Raw genomic sequence first — 14,389 nt, forward strand, 5'->3', positions numbered from 1 at the left:
CAAACAAACTAATCATCCCAAAACAAAGCTAAAACAAGTTATTTCAGAGGCTGAGACATGCTGGACTTGAGCTAAGTTAAGCTAAAACAACATGCTAACATGTGAAGCTAACTAGGCATGCAAACAAGACACAAGGAGGGGAGGCTAACCCCTCCAAATTTGGACTTCAAAATAAGTTATTTGCCACTGAAAAACCTCTAAAATTTAGTTGACTAAAAGGCCTAAAAAAGTTGATTTCAAAGTGATGATTAACAGCACAAAAGCTTTACAAACTAATAAGCAAGAAGGATGAACCACTCCCTAACTAAAAAGAGGCCCAAACCACCATTTTTAGGCCACAAAAACAGAGTTTTTTTTCATTTCAAAACCAGCCCCAAAACAGTAAGAAAAGATGGTAAAACAAGCTTGCAAAACACAGTAAACAAGTCAAGTAAACTACCTCTTGAAGCAAAGGGCAATTCTAGGCACAAAACCAAGCTAAAACCACCTTCAAGAGCTCCAAGAAGATCCCAAATAACCTCAGCTCAAAGGTAAGAGGATTTGATTTAGGATGTGTACGCAAAAGTGTAGAGAAAACAAGAACTTAGGCACAAAATTGTGTGTGTGTGAGAGAGAGAGAGAGAGAGAGAGAGAGAGAAATCTAGAAAGAGAGAAAGAGATTTTCGCTCTGAATTTTCTAACCCTGAAAAATGGGGGAGGAACCCCCCTATATATAGAAAAACTTGCCTTGAGCTTAGAAACATCCTACCATACATGTGTAGGGAGATGCAGCTCAATGTGCTAACAGCTGGCACAGCTGTCAACAAATATTAACAACTATCTGGAAAAAGAGACTGGCGGTCGTCCGCCACCACTAGTGGCCGACCAACCACACCAATGGCCGACAAGCACAAGTCATGGCCGACAGCCTCTGGTGGTGGCCGACAGGTCACCACAAGGTTCCAGGCACCAAGTTTTGATCCAAAACAAGGCATAGAAAGGACAAGGTCTAAAGGCTCAAAGACAGGGCGTTCTGCCAAGGACTTCGGGCGCTCAAAATGAACACAAACAAACACAATCATCATATGCACAAGTGATGACGTCCCAGTCTTAAGGATGGTCAAAAATGGGGTGTCTATAGTTGCCCATCTTTGACAGAACTCAGAAGTCATGGAATGACGGGAGTGAATGTCAAAGCCCAGAGACGACCCATTTTTACAAGGCTGAAGACTTGGACAAACAAACAAGCAAGACAAAAATGGTTGCGCCCGCAGGCTGCCTACGTATCCCTTTGAAAGGAATCAAACCAGCGTAGTTCTAGGGTAAGATGTAAGTGATATGCATGATGGAGGAACATAACTTATGATCATGCAATGAGGTTATAATGAAACATTTAAATGCAAACACTATACAAGGAAAATGCCACATTCAAACCGAAACAAGGTATATCAACCTCAAACACAAAAGTAAGTAAATACGCCACACGTGGGAATTACGAACCAAACCACATTTCATGCAGAAAGGATGTAAGAAAATTATGCAAGCTTAACTACACGATGCGCAGGAAAGACGAAGAGCAACAAAATCATCGGGCGTACGCAAGATGACAAACAAGATCCTAACGCGTTGTACATAGAAGAAGAGAAGAATAGTGTGAACACCGGGATGCACCCGAATGTTTGGAGCATGCATGTGATTAATTCATGGAATTGAGCTTCATAATGTTGTAATTTGGTGGTTGTACCATGTTAGTACATGTATATGTGAAGTTTGAATCATAATATGCAAGATATGTTGATTTGAATGTCGAATTTGAGCTCAAGAACAATTCTGGATTTTCCAAAATTTGGGATGTCCGCACGAGCGGGGAAGGCGCCGCTCGAGCGGGAAATTCGGGCTCCCAGTATTTTTGCAGACATGATGTCTGCTCGAGCAGAGAAAGTTCACGCTCGAGCGGAGAGCTATGTAGGATGACCTCCAGCTCGAGTGTCTGACTTCACGCTCGAGCGTAAAAGTGAGGCAACCAGTACTTTTGCAGACCTTATGGGTTCGCTAGAGCGGGGGATTCCACGCTTAAGCGGGAGACCCCTGTTTCTGAAATTTTGAAAATGCATTATGTGCTTCGTTTTCCATTCTCTTTCACTTCTAAGTACTTTTAGGCATGCATTAAGCATTGTAAATGAGTTAAAAGGATAAGAATGAAGCCTAGAGAGGAATATGTGAATTAAGAACGAATTGATTTGTTTATGACCCATTGTGTTCATGGAATGTGTAGGGTCGAGCTCCAAGGCAAATCATCCAGTCGATCACTGTGAGTAATATCATAATAAAGATATTTTGAAATATGTCATCTGTCCAATTACTTATCTCTCTATAAGTTTTATGAGTTTGTTGATTTGAGTTGTGGACAAACATTTGCTATAAGTAAATGGGCCGAAGGCCAGTTCGAATGAAAAAACGAATGGGCCAAAGGCCAGTTTGACATGAAAGAACGAATGGGCCAAAGGCCAGTTTGACGTGAATGAAAGAATGGGCCGAAGGCTAGTTTGACATGAATGAAAGAATGGGCCGAAGGCCAGTTTGACATGAATGAATGAATTGACCGAAGGACAGTTTGACATGACATGAATAAATGAATGGGTCGAAGGCCAGTTTGACATGAATGAATGAATGGACCGAAGGCCAGTTTGACATGAAAGAACGAATGGGCCGAAAGCCTGTTTAACATGAATGAATGAATGGGCTGAAGGCCAGTTTGACGTGAATGAAAGAATGAATGGGCCAGAGGCCAGTCTGACATGAAAGATAGAATGAATGGGCCAGAGGCCAGTTTGACATGAATGATATGAATGAATGGGCCAGAGGCCGTATGACACGAATGGATTGGGCCCGAGACCGTATGATATGTTTTTGAAACCGCAGTCACTTGACCTATATGTATGTATTTGCTAGATAGAAATGCGAATTGGGCCTAAGGCCGTTTGAAGCACGTTGTTCTAAATACCGCTTGTGTAATTTCTTTATTTTGATATTATTCACTGGGCTTTCGCTCACGCTCATTCATGTGTTTGTAGGTGAGCCAAGAGAGGTCCAAACCCAGCCTCAGTGAAGTTTGTGTGGAGCAACCAAGGTTTTGAAGAGTCAGCCCTTACGTCTCATGCACGAGACTCGTCTTCGCCCTTTTGCTATCCTTTGTTGTTTTGTCATGTTGGCGAGGACTTTGGACACGTTTGTATATAGTTTTGATTGGCTGACTTAGACTTGAATGATCCTGTCTGCACAGAACTCTATGTCACTGTACTTTCTGATGTGAGTTATTAATATGTATATGTATGGTTTGTTATGACGTGCCATGTAAGCACAGCTTTATGGACAAAGTTTTAAATTTTGCTTCCGTTTGGCCCCTTTACTCTAATGAGTTATGTCTGGTTTGGTTTGAGGCCGTAGGTAATCTCAGGATTATTGGCCGGTTATGTCCTTAACCCATGGAGGCGGGTTCGGGTCATGAATGTTCTATGCAAAGTAAATAATTAAGGCACAATGCTACATAATGGCGTGTTTTACGCAACGTATTGAATACATGTTCTATGCTATGTACAAAATGCATGCTCCATGCGCGATTAAAAGCATGTTCCATGCTAAATAACAAAATGCATGTTCTACGCAAAATTGTAAACATCTTCTATGCAAAATACAAAATGCATGCTCCATGCACGATTAACAGTATGTTCCATGCTAAATAATAAAATGCATGTTTTATGCAAAGGATTAAAATACGTATTTTGTGCAATAGCATATGTAAAATGCACGTTCTGCATACGTAGTGAGGGAATGCATATGTATTCTAACAAAACAAGTTCAATAACAACTTTTCGATTCACTTCTCGGAAGAGTTGCAACATGCAAAAAGGATACACCTCATTCAACAAATGACAAACAACAATCACCGAAAACACAATTTTGAGCTTCCGCAGAGAGAATTTGAACTTAACAGTGACCTTCCCTTGCACCTCTTGGGAAATAGGGACAACCACAACATCAGGACACAAAATAGAAGCACTGGGCACTGGACGGCCACCAGATGAGGGTGACGGCCACCTGTCGGCCACCCTTCAAGATTATAGGCCACCAATGAGGCTTGTCGGCCATCAGTGCAACTGGCCACCGATAGCAGATCGAGCCAAAAAGGTCTTTTCACACATGGGTCTTTAAGTATAGGCCATGAGGCCTCATTTCCACACACCTTGATATCTTAAATTTCATCATCTCTCTCTCTCTCTAGACCTTCCTTCTCTCTAGATCCGAGCTTTATACGTGTTTTCCAACGCCCTACACACATTTTCTTCTCTAATCCCTCTTAGTTTACTCGATTTTGAACCGATTGAAAGTTGATTTCGGTGCTTTTTCTTGGTGTTTCACCACTTGAGGCTCGTTCCACTCGAGTTTCTCTCGGGTTTGGTGCCTTATTTCGGTCTTTGACTTTTTCTTCCCCTTTCTCTCTCCTAAGGTTTGACTTTTTCAAAGTTTACCCCATTTTCTCCACTTTTTTCACTTTTCATCAACTCTTCACCCATATTCCAAATGGCAGATGACATACCACATGATGGAGCTCCTCCAGAGGTGGAGTTCGAGGCGGAGTTTGATTCTGAGGCAGAGCTGGAGATATTACCACTGTAAGTGAGGCCTTTTGATTCGGCGAGGTATCATCCTCGGACGCATATGCTACCTGCTTGAGGCATTAGGCACTTCACTGATTTTGCTACTGACGTGCCAGCGGATCTCCTACTAAGGGAGCCAGATTCCCATCTTTCATCCGTTGTCGTTGAGGTACAAACTCTATTCACTTGCACATCTAATGTTCTTTACTTGCATTTCATGCGTTGTCTCTCATCTGAGTGTACTACTTTCATCATTGCCACCACATTTGTTTTGCACTTCCTTTTCATTTAACTGTATTTATAGTGGTTCACTTGTTCTCTGCCACAGGGCGACTCTCGCGCATACAAGGGCTATGGGGCCACGACGGCCAGAGATTGGTATGACGAGCTCCCCGCAGGAGTGCGCGACATTGTTGACGAGGCCGACTTCGGCCTATTCGGCTCTTGATGGACATGAGTTATAGCAAGTCATCTACTTCTTGGAGAGCTAGTAGAGAGATGGTGGGACACCACCAACTCTCTCCACCTTTTCACTACTGGAGAGATGACGATGACTCCTTACAACTTCGCCATGATCACAGGCCTAGGTATAGGGGGTGATCCGATTCCTCTCGATCCTGACTTAGGGCAATGTGAGGCTGCATGGATTGAGCTACTAGGGGACGCCCACCTTTGTTCTGGACAGCTATGGTCAGATACAGTTGGTTCGATGAGCAATTCCAAGGGACTAAACCAGAGACAGTAGGGGAGATAGAGCAGTACGCTCGGCATTTTCTGATGTTCCTCTTCGGTACCACCCTATTTTTGAACAGGGCGAACACCGTAGGGTTGTACTTGCTGTCCTTCCCCGAGTGAGTTTCTATGATTGGGGCAAGGCCGGCCTCGCCACTCTATATGGCTATATGAGCTTGACCTCCCGCGGGAGTGGACACTTGATCGGAGGCTATTGGCGAGCCTGGAAGGTACACATCTTAGTTCCCTCTTTATACTTTACATTTTCTGTTCAGCATTTCTTGCTTGTCATCTGTTCAACACATGTACTTTCTGGTTTGCATTTTCTATACCTGTTCAAACGATGTATGCTCTCTGCTTTGCATTTTCTATATCTGTTCAAACACTGTATGCTTTTTGCTTTGCATTTTCTATATCTGTTCAAACACCGTATACTGATTACATATCATTACACTTTCTCCACGGCTATGGGTGTATGCATGCTTCTTGACTCTTACCCAAAAGCCTGCAGTGGAGGTTCCGTTGATGGTCCCCTATTCACGGGTGTATGATGGTCAACTTCGCTACAGGACTCGCGAGCCCTTCACTTTCTTCAAACATTACTTTGACACCGTAGCTGCCCATTAGGTAACCTAAAACACGGTCATCATTTTTGCTCTACGTCTGTTTTGATTCACATATTAGCATCTAACGATGGTTAATAATCTATTCATCTTCTATTTACAGATCACGTGACAGCCATAGGCTATGATACTGATGGGGGTTCGAGGCCAGTACACTGTGGCCTTAGGCATTTCGCGATACCGTATTCTACTTTGCCAAGCCTGGTACCTAGGCGAGAGAGTCGTGCGTCAGTTTCTGGGTCTGCCTACTCCATTCATACCGATGATGCCACCAGAGTCCATGAGGTCAACAGATAGCCTCTCTGTTGACGGGGTTATCTAGTTCATGGTGGGCTTGAAGGCAGAGTACTTCCGAGTCAAGGGCAATTATACGGTCTTCATTCAGAGACACCTTATGCCACATCTGACCGGTGTTCATGGAGGTGAGAGGGCAAGAGCCCCTACTGCGAGGCCGAGGCCTAGAGCAACTAGGGCAGCCAGGGCTCGTGGGAAAGGGGCTCCTCAGGTGAGGCAGAGGACCGGCTGGCCGGAGCTGCCTACTGTACTCATATGTTGGCGGTATATTGGGGAGGCATATTAGATTCCGATTGAGCCTGCAGCAGCAGGGCATAGATATGTCAGAGCTTATGACGCATCCCCGGTATGTACCACATTTTTAGTTTTCTCATCTCTTTCTGATATTTGTTCCTTCTGGACATTAATCATCCCCAATGCATTTGTAGGCACCCCCAGGATACATAAGGATCTACTGGAGCTATTAGCCTCATTCGTGGGCATGATATTGAGGTGGAATGCATTGCTCGGCTTCCACAGCATTCAGGTAATTTCTTTAGCTTTCTTACATTCTAGTCATCAAATTTCCACTGACACACTGAAACTAACATGACAATTTCCCCATACTGCACTGATACACTGCATCTAAAACACTACACTTCCATGCTACATTCATACACTGTACTTCCATACTGCATTCATACACTATACCTGACTTCTACATACACTCATTCTGCATACCATACTTGTATCTAATACGCATACTGTGGCTTGCATATGACAACTATCTTTTCAGGTCCCACCCATACCGGGTGCACCAACAGGAGTAGCACCAGGACTAGCAATGCCTCATTCGGCCACAAAGAGAGAAAGACAGGCTCCAGCACGCAGTCGAGACTGAGCTAGGGGCACCTGAGCTAAGAGTTGCCCTTCAGAGCCTTTTCTAAGTGATGATGATGCTGAGACTAGCGAGGCCGAGGAGGCGGTGAGTCAGCATGCTGAGTCATCCGATAGTGGGGATACTGATGTTGAGGAGGGCTCTGAAGTGAAGAGTGGAGATGGCTCTGGTTCAAACTCTGATCCAGATTCAGACAGTGGCACCGATGGAGACAATGCTATAGAGTCCTATCCTTCAAAGAAGAGGACGAAGAGGGCTTCTCAAGCTTGAGGCGACCAGCACTGATTTTCTGTAGTTTTTGCTTAGTTTCTTTTTGTTAGTAGTGTTAGCACATTGTACAGCTTCGGACATGTTTTATTTTCTTTAAAAACTTGTACTGCACCTTTGTAGTAACAACTATGATCGGAATGAAAACCAGTTTTTTTCATTTGAAAAAGTGTTGCATTTTGCATCATGAGCACCACATCGCATGAAAATGAGATTGAATTTGATAATGAAATGTGAACACTTGCATTGCCACAACAGTCTGAATCAGGTAACGAACCGACCAACAATTGAAATTCTAAACACAACATATAACTCGATAATTACAACAATAACAATTTCGATAAACAAAACTAGACAACTCGATATACAACAAAATAACTTGAATACACCTCGATGAGCAAAACAAGACAAATACAACTCAATAAACAAAACAAAACATACAGACCTCAACAAGCATGCTAAGGCCTGAAAATACTCAAAACAAGACTCCAAAACACACAAAGAACAGAAAAGGTTCATGCTACTACCAGTACTTTCCAGCACAAGAATGATAGCAGGCTAGAGTGGGAGGATGTCAGCCATGAATATAGGTCGTCGGCCATCAGTGGTGGCCGGTCGGCTACCAAAGTGGTATGTCGGCCATCAATGTAAGGAACCCCTAGAATGTTGACACCTGGCTTCCACTCACTGCCTTATCTTCTACAAAAGGTTTGGACCTCATAGTTTCTTCATTTCAGTTGCAAATTCTTCACAAATGGAGCCATTCTTTCCCAAAAACTCTCAAATTGGATTGCAACTTTAGATGGCTCGGAAAAGCTAAATTTTCACGATTTCGGCATAAATGTACTATTCTCACTAAGTCATTCTCCGCTTTGTTTTCCGTTCCTTCACGCCGTGGCTAGATATTGGAACCCGATTATGCACGTCTTTAGCTTCGGAGGACAAGAGATATGTTCGACAATCGAAGAATTTCAAGTGCTAATGTAGTCCTGGCGCGATGAGGAAATCTTGCCTCAGTCCCGTTTTGGTCACATCCAAGCTTTGGGAAGGATGTGTGGGCTCACTTTGCATGAGGCTCGATCCTTGGTTCACAATGGAGAGCTGGACATCCCCAGTTTGTTTCATCGATTTTCTGACACCGATGACCGAGGCGATCTTCTTTGGTGGGGTTTTCGGCAATACACCCTTTGTTTGTGTATGCTAGCACACTTTCTTCTTGCCCCTAATTTTAAAGGGTCTAGCATTCGGCTAGTTGAAGTAGCCCAAGGTTTGAAAGAGGAAAAAAGTTGCAATGGTTTGGTGTTAACCGAGACTTTGATGGGCTTAGACGCCTTTCATCGGCAAGAGACAACCAAATTCGCAGGAAGTCCACTACTTCTTCAAGTAATGTTTCCTACCCTTTCTAATATGTATTTCTCACATCTCTCGGCATTCATGCTCTGTTTTTATCTCAAAGCCCTTTTCTCACTTTTCTCTCAGCGCACATCTCTCTATTCTTTAATCTCTCTTTTCTTTCATCCCTCCCCAGATATGGCTTATGGACAAGCTAAAAGTAGTGGACTCTTGCCCCGCATACTCAACCCGGGGCTATTTCTTTCACCAACGGCTAGTGGATTTCCCGAACGAGGAGTGGTGGTGCCATTGGATGTGCAACAAGTCTGCTATTAACATAGCTTGGCGTTGCTCATGGTTTGTTCTGCCCGAGATAAGCTACAGCATGACACGACAACCTGGTATTCAGTTGATTGGCTTGACACACTGTGTGTTTTATTTTTTGTTCCGGTTCAGGCATCAGTTTGGACATGATCAGACTTGCCCAGAGAAAGGGCCAGAATACCCGGCTTCATTACATGTCCAAGGATCACATTTGGCTAGATACCCCACTGCTTAGAGGATGAGAGAGATTCTGGCTCCTGACCCTAGTTTCAACTGCGCACTTTCTAGCGAGTACTTGACTTGGCTTGAAGATAAGGCTCAATCTGGGCTTACTTTAGCATCAGAAGTTTCCACAAGCACAAGCGGGGGACGCAGGAACACCTGACTCCGCTATTCCTCAAGTTTATTTCTTTGATCTTACTTTTCAAGTTTTATGCATGTAATAAAAAATAGCTTTGATTTGTATCAAAATTCAGAGAACTTTGTATTGAAATCAATGAAATTGAAGTTGTGGGCACTGAAAATTTTTCTTTTGGTCCAAAAATGGTATAAGTTGTAAAAATATTAATTTGACCAAAATTAAATTTTATTAAAACTTTTTAAAACCATTTTCGATAAGGATCACAACTTGACACACATGGAATCTATCCTTGAGATGTACAAACCCCGAATCCAAAAATGGAAAATTGCCCCCTTGTCTGAATAGCACTACTTAGCACTGTAATCAGCTCTTCTCTCAGAGTAAGGATCACAACTAAACTTTCAGATAATGAATAGACAAGGATGCCTTGATCAAACACGTGGACATAGTTGATTGGGAGGTGTTTACGATCGAATTTCGAGATGAAATTGCCTACGTATCCCAAAGATGGGAATCAGGCCTTACGTAGTTCGGTTCAGGTTCACTCGAGTATTAACGCTCTCCTTTTGCGCTCTAACTTTTGCCAAGGCCTCCCTTTCTGGGTTTTCAACCTTGCGAGCTCAGTTTTTCTTTTTTCCAATTTTTTGTGCTCTAACTTTTGCTTAGGTCGCCCTTCCGAGTTTTTGGCCTAACGAGCCTCTCAGGAGTAATATTTCTTCAACTTGTCCATGTTGATCGGTTGGAAAAATTCTAGGCCATCTAGGTCCATGAGAATAACAGCTCCACCTGACCAAATAGCCTTGATAATGTAAGGACCAGTCCAATTGGGTATGAACTTGCCCCTAGGGTCATGAATGGTAGCTCGGTTGTCTTTTAGCACCAAATCTCCTTCTTTGAGATTCTGGGACTTAACTTTCTTGTTAAATACCCGGCAATCCTGCGTTGATATCCTTGAATATGGTACAGTGCTTTTAGCCTTCTCTCATCAAACAACATCAATTCTTCAAACCTGCTCTGCTGCCAGTCCGTTTCTGCTATCTAGCACTCAGCCATAACCCGCAGCAACGGAACCTCTATTTCAATCAACAGAACAACTTCCATCCCATAAACAAAAGAGTACGGAGTTTCCCCAGCAGATGTCCGAATTGAAGTTCTGTAGCCCTAGAGAGCAAATGGCAATTTGTCTGGCCAATCCCTGTGGGTCTCAACCATTTTCTGCAAAATGTGCTTGATGTTCTTGTTAGCGGCTTCATCCAAACTGTAGTAGCAAAGCCCCCCACGCGGGCGCGTATTACAGTTTCAGGCGACTCTGCTGGGGATTTTAGAGAGCTTGACTCGAACTCATGATATCCTGTTTTGATTTCATTTATGTGTCTCTTTGCATTGCATGTGCATTGGTGCGCCTAGGAACACTGTGTTTGCCATCTGCCATTCCTGAACGGTTTGCCGGAGGCTTGTCTTGTCAAGGCATGACCATAAGGCTGATCGGTTATGGGCTCTAACAGTAAGGGAGCACAAACCCCGGTTTTTACCGGGGCACCCTTTTGACCATTCGACCTAGGGCATATTCGGAATCCATAGTGACCATTCCAAACTAGGACAGGTTGCTTACCCGATAGGTTGTTTGAAACTGCTGTGTGCATAGTGAAACCCTAGTTCCTGACAAAATAGGATAGGGAAACCCTACCCCAACATAGGGGTGTTTTGGCTCTCTCTTACTTACTATGTGCTTTTAGAGTGTATCTCTACAGGAATGCATATACCAGTTTACAAGTCTGGGCATCAGGCCTGTGGGCATTAGCATCAGTATTTGGGGAATCAGTTTTACCTGAGGGTATCAGTTTACAGGCAGATATTTGGGAAACAGTGATTAGTATTGGGTACATTCATCCTAGTATGCTCGAATCTGTTCCAGTGAAATTAGGCTGAGATGCTCTCTGTTTTCCCTTTTGCAAGGTAGTCCTGGAACCATAGCTTCAAAAGGCTCCGATATCCCCTGAGGTTCATCGGACTTGTGCTGATAGAATTTGTCAGGTCAGAGATTCAGTTCAAGGGTAATCAGGGCTAGAGAAGGCTAGTCAAGCACAGACCACCAGTACAACAGCTACCAGATCAGTGATCTTTGAGCAGTCGGGCTGAGATTTCCGAACCTATTGCCAACACAGATATACCGGTTGCTCAGTTAGATTAGAACAGTATGTCAAGTCTGGAAGAGATGGTGCGCCAACTCCAGGATAGTATGAAAGCCATGCAGCAAGACACTGTCCGTCAAACAGAATTCGCCAAGCAACAGGTTGTGGTCATAGCCCAACAGGCAGAGACAATTGCCAGATTGGAGCAGCAAACTGGAGTATCTACTTCGCACCAGGCTCCTCCCCTACCAAGAGTTCCCATACTCGGGGAGGCAACCCATGTCCAGGATGATACGGACATTCCAGTCGGGCCAGCTCCACCCCCGATTCTGCCTCAACTATCCAAGGCACCCACTCCTATCAACCAATCAGATTCTCCCTTCGAGCCTGAGGTGGAGCCCGTGGCATTAAAAATGCACAAGTTTGAAAAGCTGTTCAAGAAATCTCAAGGTGTGAAGTCCATTCCGGACATTGGAGACGGATACACTGACGCAGCCGTGACGCTGCCAGATCGGTTTAAGATGCCACAAATTGATCGTTTTGACGGGTCTGGGGATCCCATGGTGCACCTACGACTATTTTCAGACGTCCTAAGACCAATGGGCCTCACTAGACTGCAGAAGCTATCTTTATTTGGCCGGACCCTGTCGGGTGTAGCGGCCGCATGGTATGCCAAATTGGAGGATGACGTCAAGAGAAGTTGGGACGAGATGGCTAAGGCCTTCGTCGCACAATATTCATACAATACACAAATCAAGATTACGACCCGTGATCTTGAGACGACGAGGCAGGAGCCTAAGGAGAGCTTCTCAGAATTCGTGGCCCGCTGGAGGGCCAAGGCCTCAATGATGACCATTAGGCCAACAGATAAGGATCAGATACGGATGGTTGTGCGCAACCTCCAACCCAAACTAATGCAGAAAATGATCGTGCTCCCCTTCCCTACCTTTTCAGATTTGCATGAGATGGGAGTACAGATCGAGGATGCTATGAAGCAGGGCCTCATTGACCAGGAGAAGGAGCAGCCCAGGAGGGCGTTTACCCACAGTTCTAATGCGACCACCAGCGGTGACGCAGCTGCAAGATCTTCCGAGGTGGGCATGGTCGCCACCACCACACCAAGAGCAGCCACCCCCTTTGTTGGTGCATCCACTTCAAACCCCCGAACTTCAGACTATCTACCCCGAGGCAAGAGGGTTTTCACCCCACTCTATATGTCTTTGTCTAAAGCCCTGGGGGTCCTACTCAGGAAAGGACATCTGAAACCATTAGAGCAACGGCCTCTACCTAATCCTCTCCCTCCAAAACATGACCCGACTAAGTACTGTGCTTTCCATCAACAAACCGGTCATGACACCGACAGTTGTGTCCGTCTCCGCCACGAGATACAAAATTTGATTGACAACGGGGTCATCCCCGCACCAGGTCCTGCAAAGTCTATCGGCACTTGATCAATGAAGTTGTAGGGGATAAGGTGATGTGATTGAGGGATGAATCACTTGCTGGCGGTGCTCAGTTTACTCCAGATGTGATGGATGGCATGCACTATTTTGAGCATTTGCGAATGCTTGTTTTGTACGTTCTGGCTTGGGTATTGAGTCAGCTCTGTTATCTTGTTTTGAGTCGGTCTTTTTGTTTTGAGTCAGTCTTTTCATGCTGAGTTAGTGGAGGTCTGTCTTGTCGTATCGAGTCACTCCTGTTGTGTAGGAGTCGGGTGATTCTGGAGGGTGTTACCTCGGACATCACTATCTTGTTTTGTGTTTGTCTTTTTACTTTCTTTTGAGTCTGTTTCTGCCTTGGAGCCAGTTATGTCAACAGATTTGAATGGAACATCAGTGATTTTCACACTCTTGTGTTTGCTTCTGTCGTGTGCCAGTTGTGCCAGAAGTTTGAATGAAATGACAGTGCTCTTCGCCTGCCTTTTCTGTGCCTTTGAAGTCATTGTAATGACCTAGGTTTTTTCAAAACTTTTTTTCGAAACATTGTGATAAAAACGAAGAGGAAGGAATTCCTCAGGTTTTGTAAAACTTGATCAATTGAGAGAGAGAGAGCCATGCTAAGCCCTTAATGATTGAGATCATGCTTGTTAATATGAGTACTGAGAAGGACCCTGGCTTGATCCAGATTGGTTCTACACTGTCTTCAGCGCGAGCGATTTGTCGCTTTCTCAAAAAAAAAAATTTCAAAAAATATTTTGCGCGGTCCTGCGAAGACTTGTGTGGGATTGCTCTTGAGATTGTGCAGCTTAGGATCGCTCTTAGCCTCGAGATTCGACCCCTCACTTTCAAACCTTGAACCTGAGTTCAGAACGTTCAGCGGTCAACCACAACGTGAGGCCTGTGTGGCCATTTTGAAGCAGCCCTCGAACAAGAGGCACCAAAGTCAGATCAAGAAGATCAGATCAAAGGAAGCTTGTAAAGCTAGATCAGAAACCCTCCTCAAACTAGGGGCAAAAATGTCAGATATGCTCGAAGAGCCGAAGATGGATCCTTCAGTAAATCAATACAATAGCCACTCTCCTAGATACGGATGGCTTCAAAACCCTAAAACCATTTGGCATGGACTTGTTACACTTTTACCCTTTGAGAGGCTCGCTGGGTCGAAAACCCAGAAGGGCGACCCAGGCAAAAGTTAGAGCAAGGAAAAAAGGAAAAGAACAAAAAAAGAAGAAGAAAAAAAAATACAAAAAAAATGCAAAAGAAAAGAAAAAAAAGAAAAAAGAAAAAAATGCAAAAAAAAGAAGAGAAAAAGAAATGAAAAAAATTGAAAAGAAAAGAAGAACAAAGCTCGCAAGGTCGAAAACCCGCAAC

Source organism: Camellia sinensis, chromosome 6 (genome assembly GCF_055761805.1).
Source record: "Camellia sinensis isolate YWXY chromosome 6, ASM5576180v1, whole genome shotgun sequence".
NCBI lineage: Eukaryota > Viridiplantae > Streptophyta > Magnoliopsida > Ericales > Theaceae > Camellia > Camellia sinensis.